At 45.2% G+C, this 24,092-nt stretch overlaps 1 protein-coding gene across 1 annotated transcript in view; it reads left to right on the top strand.

Moving 5' to 3' along the window:
• rtn4r (reticulon 4 receptor) overlaps positions 1-24,092 on the top strand; it is a 34,381-nt gene that overhangs the window by 629 nt on the left and 9,660 nt on the right. The window lies entirely within an intron of this gene.

The following is a 24,092-nucleotide window of genomic DNA, read 5'->3' as shown; positions in this document are numbered from 1 at the left end:
GCATAAAAGAGGATTCTCACTGCGCAATGATTAAATTAACAGCAGTGTCACTGGTCCGTGGGGAACAGAGACAGCCAAAGATACATCAGATGTCCTAATTGGACTTTGCTCTGCTGGCTCCTCCGGGGTTTGGTCGAGCTGGTAGATGACTGATAAACACCTCCGATCTACACAGCAGCACTTTTATTTTCGGTACCAAAAAGCAGTGTCAGTTATCGCGGCTCCGAACGACCTTGACTCTGGCTCTTAATTGAGTCATAATTCGGAGCATATTTTCCTGCGTGTCCCTCTCCCTCCGTGTGCGGTGTAGGTGGTGGTCAATATGCTGCCCATGGCATTGCAACTGAACCGCGGGCATCCGACCAGCACGTCTTGCGCGCCGTGGGAACGAGGTTACGTTGAACTCCGCAGATGGTCCAACGGAACCTCTCCCACCGCCGGCTGCTCGGCGCGTAATTGGTGCTTTTTGGAGGTATCGTCCAGCCGCCAGGGTGCCGCCAAAAAGAGAGAGAGAGAGAGAGAGAATTGCTCACTTTAGCCTGCGGTATTCTAATGAGGTCAACAATGGTCCTCCATTCCCGCCGGAAATGGCTAAGAATCGCGTGTCTTGGCAGTGGCACGCTGCGCGCGTTAGGTGGGGGCGGCACGGTGCTCGGGGGGAGGGAGGGAGCACCTGGCATGCCAGCGCGTGTGTTCCTGCACGCTTGCCTTGCGCTTGTGTTGTGTAAATAACGCAGTGCAGAGATAACAACACTGACGTGGCGTGCGATGCGTGATAAGCACCGCCTCGATGAGACGTAAGTGCATGTAGGCACCGTCCAACTTGGAAAACCCTCATCGTCTCCACCCTGCCCCACCCCAGCGCACAGGACGCGCGCGGGCCTGCTTATGCAACGCGCTGTGCACGCTCCCGCCTGGTCCTCACGTCGTTCATTGCTGGGCTAAAACTGCGGGATTATGGTGGGAAAGCTGCAGATTATTGTGGGCCTACGGTGTAACTTTGCATTTAAAATCAAAAGAGGCACGTCTACTCGGGTATTCTCTTTGATATGTCACAGGGTGATGCGAATTTAAATGCACGCCCCACCACCGCCGCCGAATGGCTCTGGGTCCCTCAGAAACCCTCCGGCAAGGTTTTCATCATCCAACTGGTGTGATTGAGCATCACACCTATGTCTTTTTTTTGTATCCTGCTGCAATTATAATTGGTATCCCTCCTCAAGGCTTCTGATTTGGCTTGGAAAATATGGCCTGTCGGTGTGTTGTGTTTAAAGTGTCAGGGTGAAGAGGGACTTTAATTTACACTCTTTTTCCACCCAGTCAGCACATGATGAAATGGCTTTGAGGGAAAGCTGTTGCTTGTGAGATCGTGCCATTGCCGCCTGTCTGCCAAGAAAAGCCAATCAAGCCCAGATTAATGGATAAAACCTACTATGGTGGAAGTGAAAGCTTTCTCTTCAAGGGTTTTACACAATGAATGGTCTTCATTTAGCTAAACTTTTGCTTTGGTTGTGGTGGGCCATTGCCAAATACTACTTACTAATGCTTTAAAGTGAAATAGGCCACAAGATGCAGCATCTGTTGTTGTTGCGAACGTAACAAGCCCAACTTGGATAAATTGGTGGGAATGTGTGAGGAAAGGAAGATGGAGGATGCACGTGATATTGGGAAGCGTGGCGGTTATCATGCGTTCCACGTCTGTTGCACTAACGGGCTTCAGCTCAAATTGTCTTTCATCACGTGTCGGAATGTCATCCGTAACAGATGGTGCCGCAAAGCGAGAGCAATTTTTTTTTCTAGTGCTGCTACCACAACTGTGGAATGTGTTACTTCTGCACACAATTATGATAATACATCTTGATCAATATGACTGACTCCTTGATGCTCTGGTAGATGCTGAGATTTCTGGCGTTTTCTTAGCTTTTAATATTCAGCCTTAAATTGAAGACCGTGGCATTCCCCCCGGTCTCAATTATTCCATTTTCACTAGTCTTGGACAACAGAGTGCTATTGAGCTAGAACCTTTCTAGCTATGAAGACTAATAAGCCTCATTACCTGACCCACGGACCCGAGCAGCTCCAAGAAGAGCAGATGATACCTTACAATTCTTCTGCTCACCAATAGAGATTCTGAGTTGTCCAAATCAAGGGTCTTCAACGTTTTTTTCAGGCATTTATTTTCTGTTTATTATATGGCCATATAAATGTTAATCCTTACCCATGATCCTGTGAGCCATTGTATTCATACATTTTATCGATTGCAGGATGAAGATGTAAATATTTTGATCAACATTGCCTGTGTGGTATTAATACCATGCTCACTGCGACAAACTGCACCAGGCTATCTGAGAGGGGATCTGCTATATTCAGGATGAGCAAGCTCCTTCGGGGGCTTCTTTTAATTGGACGCGCCCTTCAAGTAGCACTGCATTTGTTTGTACAGTGCTCACACAAACATCCAATGATACACACAGGCATGCTGGGCTCAGATATCCTTGGATCCATCCGCTCGAGGATGTCCCAGCCTCCCAGCCCTTCATCGCTAATCAGCAAGACAGAGGAACTAAGTGGATAAACGAGTAAAATTCTATTTGTTTATACAGAGGAAGCTAAGGGGCGAAATAATACAGAAAGCAGAAGAAATGGAATAGACTATTCCCCCAGATTAGCGGTCCGTAATCCTCTCTGTGGGTTATTATTCTACTGTCACAATATTTAGAGACAATGACCCGAAAACTGCAGAAGCTAGCCCCCAAAACCCCTACACTCCTCTTCAGATATAACAAGTGTCGGTTCTAGTCTTCAGAGGGAGGACCGGAAGAATTAGCGTTATGCAACTTTAGGATGGCGAGGTGGATTGATCCCATATGGAGGATTTATTCCTGTCTTTTTTATAAAATCCCACCACAACGCTGAATCATAATCCTGTAAAGGTGCACATGCATGACCGAGCAAATGAAAAGCTCCCGTGTGGCTGTGAGCCCAACCCTAAGAGGAAACGGAAGTGAAGTCTGCACACAATGTGCAGTTGCGTCACAGTGGCGCTACATGTCGACAGGCTAACACAAAAGCCCCCCGGAGGGCCTCGGAAGCAAATGTGCCTCTGTTAATTCCTCCCTTCAACACAACAATAACAACAATAAACTATCCCAGCATGCAGAGAACAGAGCTGGCTAATTTGTCCGACGCGGTGCACATGCACACATCTCTCAGTTCGGGGACCTTTGACCTCGCCCGGGGCCACTTTTCTGCCCGTGCATCCACGAGAGTCGCGCCGTTGTCCTAATCCCGTTGCAGATGGGGGCGTCGCGCGGCGGGCTTCCTGAGCGCCGGTGACGCTGATTATACCACAATGGGGAGGCTGACTGATGGCCTAGTAAATTGTTAATTAGACAGAGCAGAAGCCGCTCTTAAATTAGGCACATGAATGGAGGCGCTGTCAGCGCTGTAAGTCGGGCCGGGCGCCGCTCCTCTTCTCGCAGGATGCAGTGCCACTCAGTTAGATAAAGTGGCTGCCCGATCTCCGACGCCGGCACGGGGTACATGGAAATTGATCGCGGTGTTAGGCGGAAGGTTAGCATAACTTATCAACCGACACACATGATAAGTCTTTGGGTATGCAGTAAACAATGTGAGGATTAAAATGTCAGCTCTCGTAGGAGGGAGCTGGACGATAGCAGACGGGCAGGTCCATCAACACTCGGCTTCGGTAAACCCGGAAGACCTTTTCGATGTAATTAGCCACATCTCACGGACATGCGCTCTGATTTGAAACCTGTAAATGGGCTGAAGTGCTTTTAATAGTAGGACTGTCAAATGTTGGTCTGAATGAGCTCCGTATAAAACGTGTTTGTGTTCATTCCTCCAGTAGTCTTGTTGATCTCAGAACACTGATGTAGGATACGGTTTGTTGATTGTACAACAGGACAACAATTTAACCTGAGAGGTGACATAGTTTTAAAGTTTGTGACTGGCACTTATAGAATTAATTTGGGTATTTTTCAGTTTCGAATTAAATCTTCCGCTTTCAGAAGATCTCCATCTCCTGCTGCGTTTTTCCATTGCTTTACTTAACTTTCTCCACTGTATGGATTGTTGGTTGCTATTTTCATTATTTCTTGTCAGTTGCATATATGCTTGTTTTTTTATGCAAAGGGGAAATACCTGAATGCACTGCATATTTGAATAATCTTTCAAAGGGGTAGTTATTCAGCATGAGGTGAAAGACAGAAGCACCTTGAGATCGCACTTCCCACCTCAGGGCAGCAGACTCAGACAGACCGGCTTGACAAACCATCAATTGCAGGGATGTTTGGAAAGAGTCATTCTAAAAGTGTCCGTCATAACTTTATTCAAGGTTGAGCTGCTCATTTTTAACTGTTTCACGTTAGAATCTTTTGGTCCTTCAGTGATCTTATGTCAAAAGTTGCATTGAAATGACACTTTTCAATTGCCGTTGTCATTTCCTGTATAACTGGTGCACCGTGTTGAGAAGCCGTAGGTACGCGAGGAGAATACCCTGCAGCTCTTACAGCTCCTTCCTGTTGTGTAGGAACACTTGACCCAAAAATGAGCCACTAATGAAAATTGAAGGGGCCGCTCTCTTGTTCTGTCGGATAGACACGTTTGATTGGGATGCAGTGGGACAATGAGATTGAGATCCCATCCAGCTGTGTGACTCAGTGTCGGCCCATTATCTGGATCAGTGCAACTCAACTGGCTCAACCGCTTCTACGTGCAGCAGCGGTTGAAGTTGTTGGTTTGCATATTGCTTCGTTCACACTATTGGGCCTGAATTTCGACGGCGATCTGGTAACAATAAAAATCTGCTTTTTTTTTCAATTTCTTCGGCTCAGTTGGCGAATCCAGTGAGTAGAATTGGCACAACTGTCTCTGGGGACATTATGGCAAAATGCCAACAAAATAAATAGTCATTTTGATATTGTGTGAGACCTACTGGGATAATGTTTTTCACCATGGGAGTAAACCTTAAAAATGTTCCTTGTATGCAAATCTCTCTTTTGTTGTACTTCTTTGTCGACAGTGATTGTTTACTGTCATAATGTTTTTGTTTTTAATTGCATTTTAGATTTGGATTTTCAATACTGTCAATACTGTAACTTATTCTAGTACATAGAAAGGGAATTTGTATGTATCTGGTAAAAACAATTTTGCGTGTTGAAATCAAACGAATAAAACCTGCACCAATGAAAAAAACAGCTGTAGTTCAGTAAAAAGCAAGAAATTGTGCCTCCTTTCTTCACAAACGTCTGCGGAAAGATATTTATGGTAGAGTTTTAATAATGTAATGGATCATTTGGCCTGTGATGACTTAATTATAAGATGTTGACAGTTGCACATCGAATCAAATCATGCAAATTGTCCTCTGAAACAATTACAAGACGCGTGAAAGAATGAGAAATTCTAATATACGTGTTCGGAGATTTTCACAATACGAAAATACAAAAAAAAGAAATCGTCAAGACTACAGCCAAGGCGAAGGAGACAGTCGTTTCAATAAAGCGGGATAAATACAAATAACAGTTTTACGCTTTACCATCGGACACTCCCATTTAGCATTGAGGCAGAAGGCTTCAGAGCTCTATGACCGATCGGGCTTTCATTCAGTCACATTGCGATACATTCACAACAGTAATGTGTGAGCTTGGTGGGTAGTTCGCAGCAGATATATATGTGAGGGGGGCCCTTCAAAGGAAATAGGCCGTCACTCATCGGGCTCAGGGGAAATTGATCTGTTATAGAAGTGAAAGCTCATGCCCTGGGTGCTAAACATATATCATATATACCCGCTTTGGTAGCTTTAGTCCCACAACTGTTGCTGGCTGATGACTTTCTATGTGCAATGTCCTCGGCGGAGGGAGTAAAAAGGATTTGTTGATCAGGAAATGCATAATCATGCAACTATCACGGGAGGAACGTCAGGGACGTCAATCAGTGAACCTGTTTTATAAAAGGTGCCCCGTGACCTTTACAGTGGTTCTTGGGGATGTGATGGGACAAGGCTGCCCTCTTAAAACCAAATACAGTACGAAGGGAAGGTAACTCCCTCCAAGCTGAGGTGTAACATCTGTGTTCAGGGGTGTTCATTTGAATCGCTCAAACTCATCTCAGGGGCACAAAGTAGGTCATTCTCATTAGAATGCAAATCTGACAAGTGTGCTTCACCGTTCCTCTCCTTTTGTCCCGACGGATTGTGTGCCGAATCCATATTCCATCTGATTCTCTGCACTTTTTTCCCTTCACTCCTCTCCCGCTGCACAATCCTTCCCTCCGCACATACGCACTGTCCACCTGTCTTCCTGTCTTCATTCTCAGGTGTAAATGCTGATTATCTCTTGTAGATATCAGGCCACGGCAAATTAAATGTGACCGCAACTAGCCTGCCAGGACGTGCGTTATAATGGTATCTGTAATCTGCCGGGCTCAGGGGAAAGCAGAGGGGAGGGCCGGGAAGACAGAGGGATGATGATGGAGAGGGATTCAGGGTGTATCCGGTTGCTGGCAAGGGATAGCGGACATGGATTTTCCTCTCCTGATGAGGTTTGAGTGGACTAGCACCATATGTCATCCATGGGTTTAAGTCCCTCAGACGAGAATACCAGCAAAGGCTTGAACAACATCCGCCGCTGAGGTCACGAACTATTGTATACACTATGTTGTGTTGGTGAAAAGCAGATTATTCATAGCGTTGTTCGGGGGAGCAGAAATGCCCCGTGGCCTAAAATGCTGCATCGGACATTGGCGACAGCGCAACATGCAAATCCGATCTCGCATTTTATCATTCATCAGCTCATTTATGCAACACAGGATCAAGCCGATCCGCACACCCCCGCCCCCCCCAGTACCTCGCGCGGTGTATCGATACTAAAAGGGTACCGCGATACGATTATTATTAGAATTGATACTCGCAGGGTAACAATGGCGTCCGTGCACAAGCTCTTGCCGACCGTCCTCGACTTGTTGGGGGAAAAAAAAAATGCCAGAAGTGAAATGTGGAAGTAGTTTGGCTACGTTACATAAACGTGTATCATCAATGCGCTGATGGCATCATGTCATTTTCAGTGATGTCTTGATTTATTTGTCATTTTTCTTACCGGTCCTGAAGGAAGGTCTTCAGGAAAAGCAAATTTAGACACTTTCTTCCGCTAACAAGTCATCAGGCAGTAAGATCCAGGCAGTGCAGCATTTTGTCACGACTCTCAGCTCATTAGAGCGGACGCAAAAATGTTGCCAGGAAATCCCTTTGACATCGGGTGATCGGAGAGAAACACGGAAAGATTCATCTGAGGAGCAAAGAAGGAAAAAAAAAAACTGGAAAACCGCTCGCTTTCCAAGCGTCTAATCAGAAATGGTGCTCGTGTCACATGCTTGTCCGCGTTCCCAGCAAGGCCCATCATCACAGCAATTAATCCAGTGAGGGAGACGAGCACTGCCAACACCGCCGATGTCAACGCGAGGAGCAGCGCCGACGGTCCCACTGTACCGGCTCCTCAGCCAGCAGACGCTCGGGGGGGGTTGAATCTGTGCCACGACTGGAATGCTGGTGCAGCCGTGATGTTTGAGCTCAGACATAACCCGCCGCGTGGTGATGTTTGAGCTCAGACATAACCCGCCGCGTGGTTTGGATGAAGTTTTGACGAATCAAGCTTTCTCTACATTAGCATAAATCAAAGCGTGAGATTTCCATCATTCCACACATGCACCCTTAAATGTGATATAATTCAACTTCATGTCATTTAGTCAGAGGGTCATTTTCCCAAAATGATTTTGTAGATAGTCAAATAACCGGTGGCTTGTGTTTTGATCTATTGCATGTTTAAGCTTTTTAGTCTGGTGTAAATTTCTGGTGGTTTTCAATAAATCTTTTGCCGTTTTTTTTGCCGCGCGCGTAATTGACAGGTTATGTTTTCGCTCCCTCGGAGGGCATTAGCATATTGCGTTTTGTGCCTGACTGTGAAGCGATTCCCACCCTGCCTTTAAAAGGCTTCGCATGAACAGGCGGCACATCGCACCGCAGAGAAACACGCCTCTTCCGTCCACTCGCCCCTCTCAGCTCATACGCACTCCGGCAGGATGAGCTCCACATGCACACGGAAACACACACACACACACACACACACACACACACACCGGCTGCTAGAGCCCCCTGCTGCTTGCTGACTCACACAAGGTTTGGGAGGCGGAGTGCATATCAGGTGCGTTGAGTTGTGCATGTTGCTTTCCCTTCTACAGTCAACTCTGGAGAAACGGCTAAAGGGAAGGTTGACAAACAAGGTGCAGCTCCGCCTCCAAGTCAGAGAGCCTTGCTGATTGGATGTTGGGTCTGTGGACCGCTGCAGGTCATTGCTGTGTTTGGTAAAGATCAGGACAATTCAACTAAAATTCAAAAAAGGCCCAATTAAACGCTGTGGAACATTATAATGACTAACTTGAATATTAGAATATTAGATTGTGGATTGTTAACTTTCTGTGTGTGATTTGTTTTTGTATACTGCGTATGTATTATACATTTATACATACACATATATGTGAGGTCCCTTGTGAATCCCAGTATTTCCCGTCAATGGATTCTCTCGGCACACGATGTAATGGAGATCTGTTGTTTCGAAAAGCTGAAGCACCACGCATTAGAAACCATAACCAGCCATTAGCTTCCTCCGGCGTGAGAGCACTGCACCTCGCCACCGGCCGGGCCGCGGCTGTACTCAGCAAATGGAGGGCGACTGGGAACTTATTGCAGACCGGGGGACGGAAGGAGAAATGGTTTACCGACATGAACTTTATGGCTCTCCCTTCCTCAAAGTAGCCACATTCGCTGAACCTGCAGGGCTGTGCAAACAGTGTGAACTAAAGCCCAAATAAGGCTGTGTGTGTGTGTGTGTGTTGGCGGTATTATTTCAGTAAAACTCTCTCTCCATTTCTCTCTACATTCTTCGTCCTTCCACTCATTGCAAGGATATGTTTACTTTATTTTGACAGGGATATGTCACAATAAAGTCCCTCTCCTTTCACTGAGAAATGGACCCGGCTGATGTTTCATCTCCACTCCAGTGGAAACTTATTATAATGTAACCGACATTGAAACTGCTGCTTTGAAAGGATTCCTCTGTCAATACGACAGCACTCTAATTATGTTTTGTGTTTTTTCTTTCATATGAGAGCAGTGAATGAGTACTTCCTGATACCACTCTGCAGTATGAAATACCTTCTTTATTACCGGCCCGCCCCTCCTCCATATAGGCTTGCAGCACGTTGTCAATGAGACGTAGTCGGAGCTGTGCATGGTGAGACTGTATTACGGAATCGACTCCTCGTCCACTTAACTCGTGAATCAGCTCGGTTTACGACTAATTAAAGCCGTTAAAGGGGCCACACGCTAATGCATTTTCACACAGATAACAGAAACATGGGCGGCCGGGGCTGATTCTACCGGCAGGTCATGATGAGAGTAATTAACTGGGTATTAACGTATGGCAGCGTGACTCGGACGTGACAAGATGAAGAGACGAAGAGATGAAGATGATGAGACGTGCACATATATATATATATATATATATATATATATATATATATATATATATATGTATGCACTCCTCGCTCAAAAAAAATTAAAATGACTGCAAGGAAATTAAGTTTTGCCATTGAAAGCGTTGAGCGATGAGTGGATTTTGTAACTACCAGCCTTCACACTGCGTCTTTAAATCATCTAAAAGATAAGACAGTAAGATGCTTGAATATTAATGCAGTCTCATGCGGGTTAAGGTGAAGATAACATTGTTGTAGGCCCTCCCTTGGGCCCATCACACTGGTTCCCCGTGGATTTTAAATATTTTCCACAAAATGAGCTCTATAGCCACACGTGTGATTTTTGAAGTGTATCTTCAACCACAACAAGTAAAAAGCTAATGTTAACATTGTATATTTTATTTCATATATCAACATTCCAACCAAAAGGCCAATTTAAAAAATCCAGACAAGTGTACCAGGAGAGCTAAACCGCAATAACGTTTCAATGTTTTAGGACTCATTCCTGCACTTTATTAGGCGCTGGGGGACATGATGGAAAACCCGACTCAGAGCGCAGCTATTGGAGACACGCATTTGCTGAAACACTGCACGGCTTTGGAGCCATTCTCAAGAGCACCTCCTTAGAAAAAGTATAGGTTACATCATCAGGATTTGCATAACACTGCCAGCAGATTAACATTACGTTTTTTTTTTAAAGTTGTTTCTACTTCATCATTTCTAATGGAAGATCACGCAGGTTAAACGCATGAAGGACTGGCATAATGGGTATTCCTGCACACAGGTAGTAGTTATTAATGTGCAGGCCGTCATTATTCCACAACTGCCTGCGGCTCGTGAGCACTGAGGGTTTTTGTCGAATGCGTTCACGTTCCACATCGTGCAGAAAATGTACCAAGGGGCGGAAAGTCTTACTCAAGTACTGTACTTCACTTTTCTCACTACTTGACAGCTATGAGTTAGGAAAGAATATAATTTTTTTTAATACATTTTTATACCATTATTTTGAAACCAAAAAAATTCAAGGAAATATGGCTCAATCAAATAGCATCATCTTGTATTTTTTGGGGGGGTTGGAAAGACTTTTCAGTTGTTTTGGGAGTAACCTACAGCAATTTTAGTTTTCTACTTAACCAGCATTGTTATTTAATGTCAAAAACGTAAAAATACATACAGAACACAGATTGTGTGTGAGCACAAATGGCACATAAATGACTGTGGCCTCTTCAGGTTTACGGCGCTGTGTAATGTTGAAAGCCTAAAATGCTGTTTCATAAGACGTGGGATGTCCTTAAGTGCTGACCTATTTCCACGTGTTCCCATCAGTACAACACTAAGGTCGGCTGTAGAATTGGCTCAGACGCTATGGGCACCAGCTAAAATAATCCAAAAGGCCACCTGCTCTGATACACATCTTTAAAATAAAAAAAAACATGCCACAATGCCGGGAGTCATCGAGCATATAATACCTTCACTTTTCATTCTGGCTCTGATGCCCGTTACTGAAGGTGCCGATACTCCCTCCACCCAAAGTCTGCTCCCTTTTGAATCGGTGCCAGAGTGGCCGCAGTCTAGTCTCGCTGCAGGGAAGGATGTGGAAACAGCCGAAGATTACGCAGGCAAATATTCAGTGTCCAGATGTAGATTAAAGAAGACAAAACAAAGCCTGATCTGCCACAAGGAGCGAGATGAAAGCAGAGGGCTTTGAGAGTTCCCCCACCTGAGGTAAGCTGATGCTAAGCTGAGTCTGCAGTTATCTCTCGTCCACTGTGCTGAATACAGGAAGAGGGGAGAGGGAAGGGAAAATAAGGGCCAGGCATTCTGTTGCCAGATTGACGCCATCTTCAAAGAGAAATTAACATAGCGCCGGTTTCCCTTTTATCTTCCTTTAGTTTCAAGGATGCCAGTCCAAATTAAAAATGCACGGCAACTGAAATGAACCTGAGAATATCAGACGTGAATGAACGTTAAAAAAAAGAAGGCGGCACGCGGGTGGAAAACATGGATCCGGTAGGAAAGAGAACAACCCTCTCACGCACTGCACCACTTCCCGATATCCCCGACCGAATTATGTCTGCTGATGTTCAAAAACACCTAATTATTGAATGCCAGCAGACTCCTGCACATCTGGGCTGATTTGAGAGGCAAAGATATTTTGAAATCAAGTTGCACACAGAACTGTTCATTAACATTCAGCTAACAGTCTACCCATGTTCTCCTCTTCACACTTGTTTTCGAGAAATTCCTCTGCATCGGGGCGGGAGATCTAATAAAAGTGAATACGCGAGAGCACGTAACGAATTTCCCGCCAAGCAACCGCTTTAGTGGCTGTTTTCTATGTCGGCAACTAAATCTCCAGACCTGCAGCTGTGCCCCTCTCAGTTTGTTTAAAAAAAAAAAAAAAAGGAGCTTCTGATGATGAGGCAACGCTGGCGTCCCAAATGTGGTGTGGAAATTACAGAGCTAGAGCAAGTAGTTGTGAATAAGGAATAGGGGGTTTGAATGAAATCCTCACACAGGACAAACCCTCTCTCTCTCTCTCCAGCTCCATGTATATATGTTTTTATATATATTTATTTCAAGGGCCTTGCCTTTCTTGAAAGTTTGTTTATACAAAACTTCTAGTCAATTTTAACCGCGTCCCCTCTGCAAGTATATACGTGCCTCCTCCTTCTGGCAGCGTTCAAAATCGAGTGTCACGTCTGCTTTTTGAGCTTCTCCAAAGAACATCTCAGCTGCTCTTTCCCCATGCGATGCCGCTGTCACCGACGTAGCGTGTTTAAGATAAAACGGGGGGGAATAAAGGATCTTGGAAGGTGATGTGGCAGGGCTGGTGAAGGCACGGCATATCACAGCGCCGGGGAGGATTCTGGGAGAAGGTGAGAGGAACGCATGAATGCTAATGCCGTCCTCTGGATTCTTGTCTCTCGTACGCTGCTTTGCATGGCGCAGGTGGTGGGTGGAGAGGGGGGGGGGGGGAGGGGGGTCTTTCCCTCAACTTTAAAAACCCACTATATCCATCTTAAGACACCGCCTACACATTATCCCCGCTTCCGTATGCCGTCCCCCCACCCAAGCACCCGCGAATCGCCAAGCTGAGGCCGCTTCCGTCCCGTGCCGTCAATCTTTCACCCTGATCATCACCCCATCTGCCTTCACCTCGGGGTGTCAACCTGATGGAGGTGTCTGCGCCGCGTGGAAGCCATTGACCTATGGTGAATTGCAGGTAATAACTGACACAGCATATTCACCGGGCTAATTGACTCAGAAATGATGGCGATGCGGAGATAAGTGGCTGGTTCTGCAGAACGTGTGTGTGTGTGTCATCAGCTGCACGCTGGACCGCGGTGAATACCCGATGCTGAAATCGGTTACCTGTTTGAGAGGAGGGGGATGAGAAGGTGTGACGGATTCCGGGGTTCACGCAGCAGACGGGGAGATGTTGGGGGTCGTTTTCAAAGTCGCATTGTAACATAAGCGCTAGATAGCGAATAGGACACAGAAGCCAGATGTGGCACGACACACGAGCAGTTAGATCATTAGATAATCTGCCAAGAAGATTAAACGGAAACTCTCCTGGAAAGATTTATTGATACAAGATGTGCTATTTAGGACTTTCGAGATGAAAAGAGAGCAGGGAGAAGTCATTTAGTGCTGTTACTGTCGTGTGTCATAGTAAGCCTACATATTCATATGTTTTTTTACCCAACGTAATTTCACTGTCACAAATAAGTCCACCAATGTTTTCACACTTAATCCTCGTGTTTTTTCGGCAGTGCAGATATTCCAAGTGGCTGAGAGCCGTCTCACCACGATAACAAATACAACATTTCATTTTCACAGTCCACAAATTGTTATTTTGATGCAAGGAAACACACGTTTGAGGAATGTTGCTGCGTGACGCCAAATGTCCAACACAGTTTACGACTTCCTGCTTCGACTTTGAGAGTCATTTATCATCACGTTTTTCTACATTAGAATACTGAAATAAACCAAGCTTTAAAAGGGAAATGGGTCAGACGGGCGACACTGAAGACAACAAACACATTATCATCATTTGAGTTTTGGACATTGCAGCGCTTCCTTCACAACCAAAGAACACTTTAATACACTTTAGAGTCAGAAAAAAGTTAACGTTGATTAAATTCCAGATTTTATTCCCTACAATACATTTTTAATCAACTCGAAATCCACACTTCTTGGTTGGAAGCCAGAAAGAAATGCGGCACACCACAGCGGGATGGACCTTTTTGAAGGAGAAGTTGTGAGCAGACTTCTGTCACTGTGAGCATTTGACTCGACTTGAGCTTGGACAAAAATTGCAACCTTTAACTCCTGAGTTCAACGTTAGACAGAAAATGTCAAAATGCACTTTTAAATCAGAAAGTAGGTCAGAGAGCTCCGTGTGAGCACATTCACACCACCAAAACAAACGCCCCGAAACAAGTTCCAGGACTCCACAGCAAAACGAAAGCAGCCCACTCCTCAGTAGCTCCGAGACGCGTGTTCAGAAGACAACCGTGGTCAACAGGTGGCGAAACACAACAGCTGCTGCGCCTGTGACTCACCCGCTCTGACGTCGCCTCTGGGAGGCAGTTTAGGGAAGCCAACGCGGGGGGGGGCCTCGTCCTCGTCCTCCTCCTTTCCATACGGCGTTGTGCCATTTGATATCCTCCGAATAAAAGGCCCTCCGCTCATTTTCGGGACGCGCAAAGTGCAAAAGTCCTTGAGGCTATAATGACCTCTTGACCCCTCTCCAAACAAGAGAGATGGAGGAGGTATCCACTCTGCTTCCTCGCCGCCTATTTTAGGAGCCAACCGTCCACGCTCCCCATTCTACCCGAGCCCCAGCCGGCCGTCGTGATGAGCCCACGTGATTGATGTGGTCTCCTCTCTGCTGCTGTCTCGCTCTCCCGACGAGACGAGACTTTATCGACTGCGTTTTGAAGTGTGCGTCCGGTCTCACCGATCACAAATAAAGTATAGTCTCTGTTAAGGAGTAGTTTCCAAATGGTGACCTCAGCCCTGAGCTTCAAAATGTCCATTCAAGTGCAACGTCCCATCAGATTAGCTCTCCGTGTGGGATATTAGTCTTAATAATGCACTTTTAATAAAGGCAATGACATTGATGTCTGCTGTTGATCGAGAGACTCTTTTTCACCATGACTACTGTCTCCACGCCGAGGCCAATGATGTCTATCTGGTCAGCTTGCACAAACATCAATCTTGCAAAGTTCTCATAGAAATGAACCCTGTTGCGGATGCACACAAATGTCAGACAACAGAAAGAGGCCCAACGGTACATTTAAAAGGACATGCAAGCCGATTTCCAGCTCCTGTCAGCTCATCCCTGCTTTGGGCTATGATTTTCTGTTTAGGGAGGGAAAAAATAAATATCCCCTCTCCTTGCAATAAGGTAATGGTTTTGCATTTTTTACTGCTAAGCTCTGCCGGCTGTATCAGAGGGCAGCATTCGAAGAGGAGATTGCATGGCCCCGTGTAATAAGCTATTTGAGTTATAAAGGCCTTATCTTGTCCACGTAGGATCCTTTGGTCAGGCTGATTGTGTGTGGAGACGTTAGATCATAACCTTCATGTCCATTTCTGTGTCGAACGATCATTTCTAGCAAGGGAACAAGCTCTCAAGTGAAAAAAAAGGTATATAGTGGGGAAAATGAGAGGATATGGTCTCCTTGGATAAAAACATGTGCTTTTCTACCAGTGTCCAATGTCTCTCTTGCACTGTGTAAGAGTCGTGATTAAGGCAACCAATTTGTTCCACTACGGGAAGCACAAATGCTTAGATAGTAGGTGTGTAGTATCAAGGGATTGTCAGCAATGTTTTAATATTCCCTTTCAAATCATAATAACTGTAAGAGTGATGTGTAAATTAGTTTGCTTTTCCAGAATACTCTCTAAAGTAGATTTCTTAGCAAAAATAAGCAGCTCATTGTCACACAGGCATGTAGGCGTTTCCTGCCCCAAACAAGAATTGGCCCTCAACAAGCAAAGGTTTCGACTGGCGTCGAAGACACTCGGGCTTCCTAGTGTTACGATTCGCACACTGCAGAGCTCGGTACCAAAAATACCACAGTCTGACACAGCAACAACACTACACCACTATGTGTTACTAATTGCGTATAAAAAATAGCCACTGAATAAAGAATCGGCTCTTGCTGTGCGGATTGGTCTAGAACCAAAACGATTAATGAGTAATTCAATTTGAACAGAAAAGTAATCGGAAAAGTATTTTTGCAAAATAAGTGCCACATTTTGCGCCTGTTGTTCAGGGCTTACAGTGGGACATTCACCAATCACAGGGTGTGCAGTAAGTATCTAACAATTGAGGGGCCCTACACCAGTACAACAATAGTAGTAGTTAGTAGTAGTCAGACGAACGAGTAGCAGCGGTAACCAACAACGCTAACGCTAACGTTACATTCTGTGTGCGCAAAACGAATCAATATAAATAAACAAGCCTCCAATCTGTCAGAAGCGAGGGAAGCGCCACAACCATTCCGCACATTCTCACTCGGATGACCTGCACTGGTTGGAGCCCGCCAGGGTTGCTTTTGAATGACATTAAATGTGTGAGTTAGTAAGCTAATAATTAGCTAGGGTCGCTAATTAGCAGCGACCAAATTCTCCGTTAGCTCCCGCGGTCGACCTGGCGATCTAAGGTTTTTAACTTCTGGTTAAGAAAGCAGGTAATCTAATATGATTTATTAATGCAAATAGTGATTGGCATCGTCCCCAATTGTTTTATGAAAATAAACATAACCTAAATCTGTTTTTGACATTGTGTTGCTCAAGGGATTTGACCATGATCCGGCATATCGACACTGCTCACTGATAACCACGTCGAGCCAGTGACGGCTAAGCTGCTACAGTCACTCTGCTTTGATTTGGCTTTTATACCACCGGCTGCAGGGATTCGAGCTGTCAAACAGCAAAGCTTGGCTCATCACAAAGAGATGGAAGAGACAAAAACATTGTAGAATATATCTGGTGTACAAGGGCAACATGTCGAACGATAAAGATGCCTTTTCACCTGCCTAGACAGATACGATCTGGGCAACATGAATGGAAGTAAACTGCATGCCAGACCAGCAGCACTGCGGTCCCTGCTCTCCCCTCGATTCCCCTTGAGATTGTACAACAATCGTTTTTTGTTCAGTGAAACTTTTCTCAGTGTGTCTCAGGTTTTCCATGAATTGAATCACTTGTTTCTTTTGTCGAAACATGTAAATCGTTTTCCTCAGCCGAGAGAATGAAGGTCTAGTTAATAGATCAAATTCTTTTCCATCTTTCAAATAATGCATATTTCCATTGCTGATTTTGACGTTGATTTGCAGGGTTTTGCTCAATTTGTTATGAAGCTGTCCGCTTCTCACTATTTTGTGGTTCTTTTCCACTCTAAGACATTTTTTTTCATTGCCTTTGATGCCAAACCGCTTTATTATTTATCATCGTACTTGTAAACTAAGAAACATGTCCACGTCTAGCTGTCTCTGTCTCTATCTATACATATCTATATTTCAGTCGTGAACATACACACCAATGTAAAATACAGGAATTAATTGAATAGGACAGATGCTGTTTCTTCAGATACAAAGAGACAGAGAACACATACATATTAACATGGATGGCTTCACAGGGATCACTCCATTAATAACAAGGGTAGACAAATTGAAATTGAAATCCCAACTAGGAAAGAAAAGTTCACTTATTCCCAATGCAGCTGTCCTTTTATAAAAAGATTCATGGTGCGTTAAAAGGGCAGAAAGCTGCACTACAATCAGGAAAATTACATCTGTTTCATCTGAAATATCATGGAAGCTAAAAACATTTCAAATCCTGGTATTACCCTTTTGGAAGACGTTTGTGTTCCTTATTTTAGATTGTAGGATTTGGGGATGTAATAATAGACATCCTACTTTGTTTGCAGTGCGTTGTTCTGCTTCCTTCAGGGACTGGAATGAACACTAGGGGGCAAGCTTAAGCCTCTCCCACAGGCCCACCGCATATTTGGGCAGTTCTACCTCCACTAACATCCTTCCACGCTTCAGAATGCGTCACAAGAAGCGTAAGCATGTGAGAGACAAGTCACACGTTTCTCCATGCTGGTTTTGCCGCTGTTGGCGCCAACCACGTTAATCGCAATCCAAAAATAACATTCATTTGACCGTGTACTCTTCTGATTGAAGGCAAGTTGTCTCGACTTCTGCCATCTCGGGATTAAAAAACGGATTGCATCGTCCCTCTATCTCCCCCCTCCCTCCCTCTTTCTCTCCTTCATCTCCTCTCTCTCTCTCTGCAACCTGTCTCTTCACGACACACTCGCCCTTCTCCGTTTCCAACGCTTTTATGCTCTGTAAAGACATTTACTTTCTTCCTTCGACCGTCTGCTGCCCGGAAACCCATCATCTCCCTTTTCTCCTGACCCCCTGTCGCCGTCGAGAGAGTCTCCCGGTGTGCGGCGTCAGCTCAGGCCTCACTAGCAAATCCCAGCAGCCGCCGACTGCTCTCGTCCCACATTCAGCTGCCCCTGCGGTCGTGGATCTGCCTCCCCGGCTTCCCGCAGGTCTTTGCTGGTTTCGCCGAGCGGTGCCCGGCTGCTGTCTGCTGGTCTGTCTGTTGTTTGTTCCTGTGTATCGTGGAACAGATGGCGCGCTAAGTCCCCCCCCCCCGCAGAGTACGAGGGCCACAAACGTGCAGAATGAGAAAGATGGCTTTTGCCGCAGAAACGAACTACCAGAATAGATCCCTCGCACTTTTCATCAGCACCGATGAACACCACTATATCTTGATCTCTGCATACTCTTTGTGAAAGGTTCATCCTCATATTGCCTTGTTTTATTTGCTAAATATTTAATACTCATAATGTGAAGGTTTTCTCACCGAATTGAAGATGTAAGATTGAAAGGATTGTCCTTGACGGTTCTCGGCGGTAAGCTGCTGAATTATTAAGGGCTTCGTTAGGGGACCTCTTTGTGCCGTAGTACTCTGCGGTCGGTTGACAGCTCCGCAGTTCTGTAGAGATTATGGGCTTCCGCAAAATTCCCCGGGCAACACTGCTGCTGCTGCTGCAGCATCCATGTTTGTTGGAAAGTAGCATCGGTTCAAGCATGCAGGCAGGACGTCTCGCCGGCAGAGTGAGTCGGCTTAGACGATAACTCTCAAGAGAGGCCCCTCTTGCTAAAATATTAACAATGTGGATGAATTCATTTCACATAATAGACTGGATTTAAGCGTTGCCACTGATACATCCAATGCACATGAACGGCAGGGATTGGGAGAGGCGGTGACATCCGTGCAGCCACCAACATGCAGCGCAGAGTTGTGCCACACGCAGGAGAGGTGTGTGTGTGTGTGTGTGTGTTTTTTTAAACTGCTAATGAATCAGTTGAGTTTGCGGCCGATGCCAGCCGGGCACCCAGAAGCCAAGATTAAACTTCTGCACGTGCTAATCATGACAAAAGCCGTGGGATTAGTCATTGGAGATTGAGTCAAGGTCCTTGCCCACACAGCTAATTGAGCTCTTATCTCGGCCCTGCCGGTAATGCCATTAATCATAAGTGGCACGTCATGTTGGTGAAAAGGTGCAGAAGCTCCAAAAGCTCGCGATGAGCCTGGGAAGTGCATCGCGCTTTGTTTTCAGAAGCACCCATGCGCAGCCTTGAGGTTTAGTGGTTTCCCTATTAGCATATCAGGGTGTTCTGTTGGTTAGCTTGCACTCATACAAAAAGTTAACACAACACAAGCTGGGATTTGTTTTTTTACTTCTTCACGAATCAAATTTATGCTCAATTCGCTGCGGCACAAAACTCCTGTCCTGCTTTCTGCTGGCTGCTGAGTAATGAATCGCTGCTTACAGAAGACACGGAGCCTTTTATTTCCTCGTGGATCCTACTATAAGTGGTTTTACCATAAATGTAACCATCCAAAGGAAAGGAGCAAACGCAGTCTTTAGTTTACCCATTCAGTTGCTGCAAAGCTATTTCTGGAGGCCCTGTAGAAATGCAGCGGCGTACCTGTACTGTAACTCCCACTGCCTTCTGCCCAGGAGATGTTTTTCCTCTTTGGAAAACATGATGATGCCTTACGACCTTTAATGGAGCGGATTTTTACTCAGGGGAATGCAAAATGGTCGTCTTTCGTCTTTTGTAACTTTAATTGCCAGCCCATGATGGCGTCCATGAGGAAGCTTTAAAACGTGAGTGCTCACATCAGTGTGGACGAGGAAATTAGCATGACATTGGCGGGTGGCAGCGTTGGGAATAAAGGTGCGGGGGGGAGGGGGGATGGGGTTAAGAGCTCAGCAGAATGATTGAAATCCCAGCTGTCATGGGATGGCTGCTCAGGTGATGCGGCACAACGCTAAGGCCTCGCTCAGCAGAATGCAGATGTGGAGAGAAGACTTTAGAGGGTCTCCAATGAGGGAACCAGGAGGGATTTGGTTCACTGCCCTCTGTGTCTTTCTTGCTTCTGGTCAGGATCAAAAGCAATGATAGCAAACGTATACGCGTCATGTGAAGAGGCACATGTACAGTTCAAGCCATCAGCTGTTAAAAAAAAAAATGACACATCAGCATGTGTGGACAATTGAGGAAAGAAAACTGGAAAAAATGTGAACGCTTCTTTTAAATTGATATTGTATCTACTTTGTTGCGACCTATTGTAAGTACTGGTACAAGTACAAGTGTAAAGGTATTTTCCAGTTTGACATTTTATACTTCTATATAGAAAGTTATTTTATAATAGTCCAATTATTTTCACATCACAGAGCTTTGTTTTAATTTAAGTTAAGACCACACAGCTAAACTGAATAAAATGCAAATAACTGTGGAAGTTTCATGTTAAGACTTTTAAACAATTACCTTTTTGGGTAATTTTGGTTTAGCATTCTGAAATGTTCTGTTTGAATATGCCTATGAAGCGTGATCTAATGCTTACTTCTGCTAAATTTAGGAGAAATCTATCGATGGAAATAGAGGTAGCAAAACAAATATCTCTATTCTGAATGATTTCTTGCCACTAGTCTGAAGAAAACATGATTAAATCTCAAAATGGACCAATTCATAAGAAAACAATGTTTTTGCCTGAGGTGTCTTGTCTTAAATAAATATATTGACAATACTGAAATAACTCCACTCATGATGTTGGCATTGATTCATGGACGAGTTGCACATTTACATAAAAATAAAAATATTTGTTGGAAACTATTGCGATTTTTTTTGTAAATTAAATATTTTTATCATATTTCTATATTAGCGATGTGTCGTTTTTAATCATAAAAAAAACATGCCTTATGGATGTACAGAAAGGACTGAAATGTTTTGTATTATTCAGACGTGTCAGCCCCATTAGCACAAGCACTACAATGGCACTCATTCTAAAAGAGTCACCAAGAGCTTACAAGCCGGAGCTCCAGGGAGGAAGGAACAGCTGAAGGATGCAGTTTAAAAATACCACATAGTTTTTCTCCAGGGCTCGAATGACTCATTGCCCGGGCAGCAAAGCAGGGAATCTTGTCAGTTGGGTCATCCCGCAGTAAAGTGACGCTCAAATTGCACCAGCGAATCACTCGCAGCGTCGCAGTCGTTATGGGACAGTGACACCAACCTATCGCATGCAAACAAATGCGCCCGAGTCCAGGGAAGCGGCGTGCGCCGAGTCCCATATGGTAGCCATTCGCGGACGTGTTCATCCCTTATCCCTTCATCACTCGTTCACAATAGATGTTTTTTGAAAGATAGCGCCACAAAATCCTACTTCCCACCCTCGGATTTCTACTCTGGTTGAATCTGATGGGCTGCTCCCCCTCTGGGTGTGGTGAAACAATCTCTCTGTCCCGTCTCTGGGCTCGCCTCGCTCTTTGGATGCCGCCCAAGGAGGTGCGTGGGAGATGTTGAAGGGGTCAGAGGGCGTAATGGGGGCAGACTGGCGCGGCACTCGACCTCGGATCATCCCTCGCTTGGGAGATAAAAAGGGGCGGGAATGATGACTTTGCAGCTTACGCTGAGCTTTGGGCCACAGTTTGACCTTTCCAGTGAAAGAGGTGACTGACTCGTGGAGGCATCTGATGTAAATAACTGCCCTTATCAGGCCGACGGGGAGGAGGAGGGGGAGGAGAGAGCAGACAGGCTTGTGCCAGGTCACTGAACTGATTCTGGTCTCTGCTGGGTGGGAACGTCCTAATGTGTTTTAGTTTTCGCCCCCTTTTCTCTTCGTTTTTTTTTTTTATCCTTTCCTCCCTCTATCCTACTTATCTGAGTTCCCCTGCAGAAAAATCCATTTTCCTGCAGCGGGCCTCTTTGTCAGCGCAGTGGGTTCTGTGGCGGGTGGTAAATAATGCACAAGACTTTCTCCCTCTATTCTTCCAAAGGAAGGAGCGCTCACTAAGACCCTCTCTGAAATGCGCTTATTAAGCCAACCGGGCCGAAGCTGTTTCAATTCCTTTTGTCGGAGGGCAAGGTGAGGAAGAAATAAGAATGCCCCAAATGGGAGACGCTTAGAGCTGCCAATGTCACTCAGTGTGCCCTTGCTGCGACGCACTGCGTAGAACAGCCCGTCCGTCACCGATGCAGAAATACCGTGTTTTCAGACATTGCTTTGCTTCTCATTACACAAAGGACGAGAAGAGGGGCTTCATCTTCTGTGTAGGGATACATTTTTAATAAAATAAAGTTTAAAAAGCTTGCTCACTTATACCAATATGCACATGTCTATTATTCTACAAATAAAGCCTCTTATTTTCACCCAAATCTTGTGTTTCAGTTTCAGTCAAGATGCTACAATATTTACATTTTCTCTCTCCAAGCTTAGAACCAGAGAAGGAAAACCTCCAAGTGTGCAGCTGTGCTTTAATATATGCATTCGATACTTTACAACTTTAAAACTGTTGACTTATAGTCTTCTCCTGCTTTTGGCTTCAGCTGAAGGTCCAGAATAGAGAATGAATCAGATGAATGCGCAGGCGGGGCAAGATGTGAGATCCTATACCTCGCTGATGTCAAAGATCCACCTACATGCGCTCACAGAGAGTAGCCTCCACAAATATCTAACAGTTTTGCAGCCGCTTCTGTTGCACAACAAATCCCAACATATTCTCTTGACGCCACTGTTTTTGGAAAAAGACGGATATTACGGGAGATGAACCCATGAAGAGTAGACAGCAGCACTGCAGAAGTGGGCCTTGTGTTATTGGCTCTGATACAGTTCGCTGGTAGGAACTGACTCAAAAGATGAAAGGAAGGGAGAGGTTTGTCTTTTTCAGGTCAACGCGCCTCCAGGGCTGCCTACACATCCAAAATAGATGGATGTACAAGAAAGCTGGGCAGAATTAGTTAACGCTCGCTTAATGGTCTAATTTCACTTATTTATTTATCTGATTCTTTTCTATTTCTCTCTTCCTCTGGCAAATTCTTTGGAATACCTCTGCATGTCTGACGAGTAAGGCATCAGATGCCTTTGTAATGATTGAAGCCAATAACAACAATATATTATCATATAGTCACAGGGTGGTAATTAAAAGATGGAGGTGAATTTAAGAACTAAGTCATTATTGAAAAAACCTACTCGGTACAAAACCTACAAAAGTCTAAATAACTGGAAAACTGTTCAAATGCTGAAATCTCTGTTCTTTAATACCTCTTAAACAAAGCCATGTTCCAGAAATACATTGGTTGAATACAGTGCAGACTTCACTCGTCTTTGCCTCTTATGAAACATGAAAAACTTCAGTATTCATTCTTCTTTTAGCCTTTTATGGTCTTTGCCAAATCGTGAGTGAAAAAACTACAAGCTAACCTTACCCACCTCTTGTCTGGTGTTGAAAAAAGCACAGAGTGGATATTGGAGCATTTTTGCTTGAATCTGGGTTTGGCAACATAGTAGAAACCAGCGACAAGGTTGGACGCGCGTCCTCGCAGTAAATCCAGCAAAAGAGTCTGCGAGTCGCCAACCGCGCCAGCCTGCCCCCTTCGGGCCTCCCTTCAAAGTTACTCCCTCCGAATGAATATAGTGCATGTAAATATTCCATAAGGAATGCAATCCACAAACATGGCTGTTGTTACTACTCGCACGCGTACTTCATTCGCATAAACCAACCTGCTTTTGATAATCTCATCACAACAAGCAACCCCTTTCACCTCATCACACGGTGAATGCAACTATAGTAAACATACACAAAAACTCACCTTTTCTGCTTGCACTCATATTAAACATGAGATGTCAGGCACCACTTCCATTTGCAATGGCTCGTGTGCATAATCTGGGCTCTTCGGAAGCATATGGATCTGTGTGCGCTTGTTTGTGTTTGTGGGTAATAATGACACACGGCCACCGTATCCCCCCCCTCGTGTGAGTCCAGTGATGTTTGCGGTTCTTTGGCGCTGCGTGTTGTCGCTGGGGTCGCACCCGTTGTCCGGCGGTCGGCCACGGGGTGATCGTACGCTCGCAGACTGCCACATTGCGGAAACTGGAGAAGGCCGAGAAGGGTTAGGTGAGACATCGCGGCGGGAAAAAAGCATGTCGACGATGGT

This window comes from Gasterosteus aculeatus, chromosome 13 (assembly GCF_964276395.1).
Source record: "Gasterosteus aculeatus chromosome 13, fGasAcu3.hap1.1, whole genome shotgun sequence".
Lineage (NCBI taxonomy): Eukaryota > Metazoa > Chordata > Actinopteri > Perciformes > Gasterosteidae > Gasterosteus > Gasterosteus aculeatus.
The sequence above is the reverse complement of the archived record's forward strand: the minus strand, read 5'-3'. Positions and strand labels throughout refer to the sequence as shown.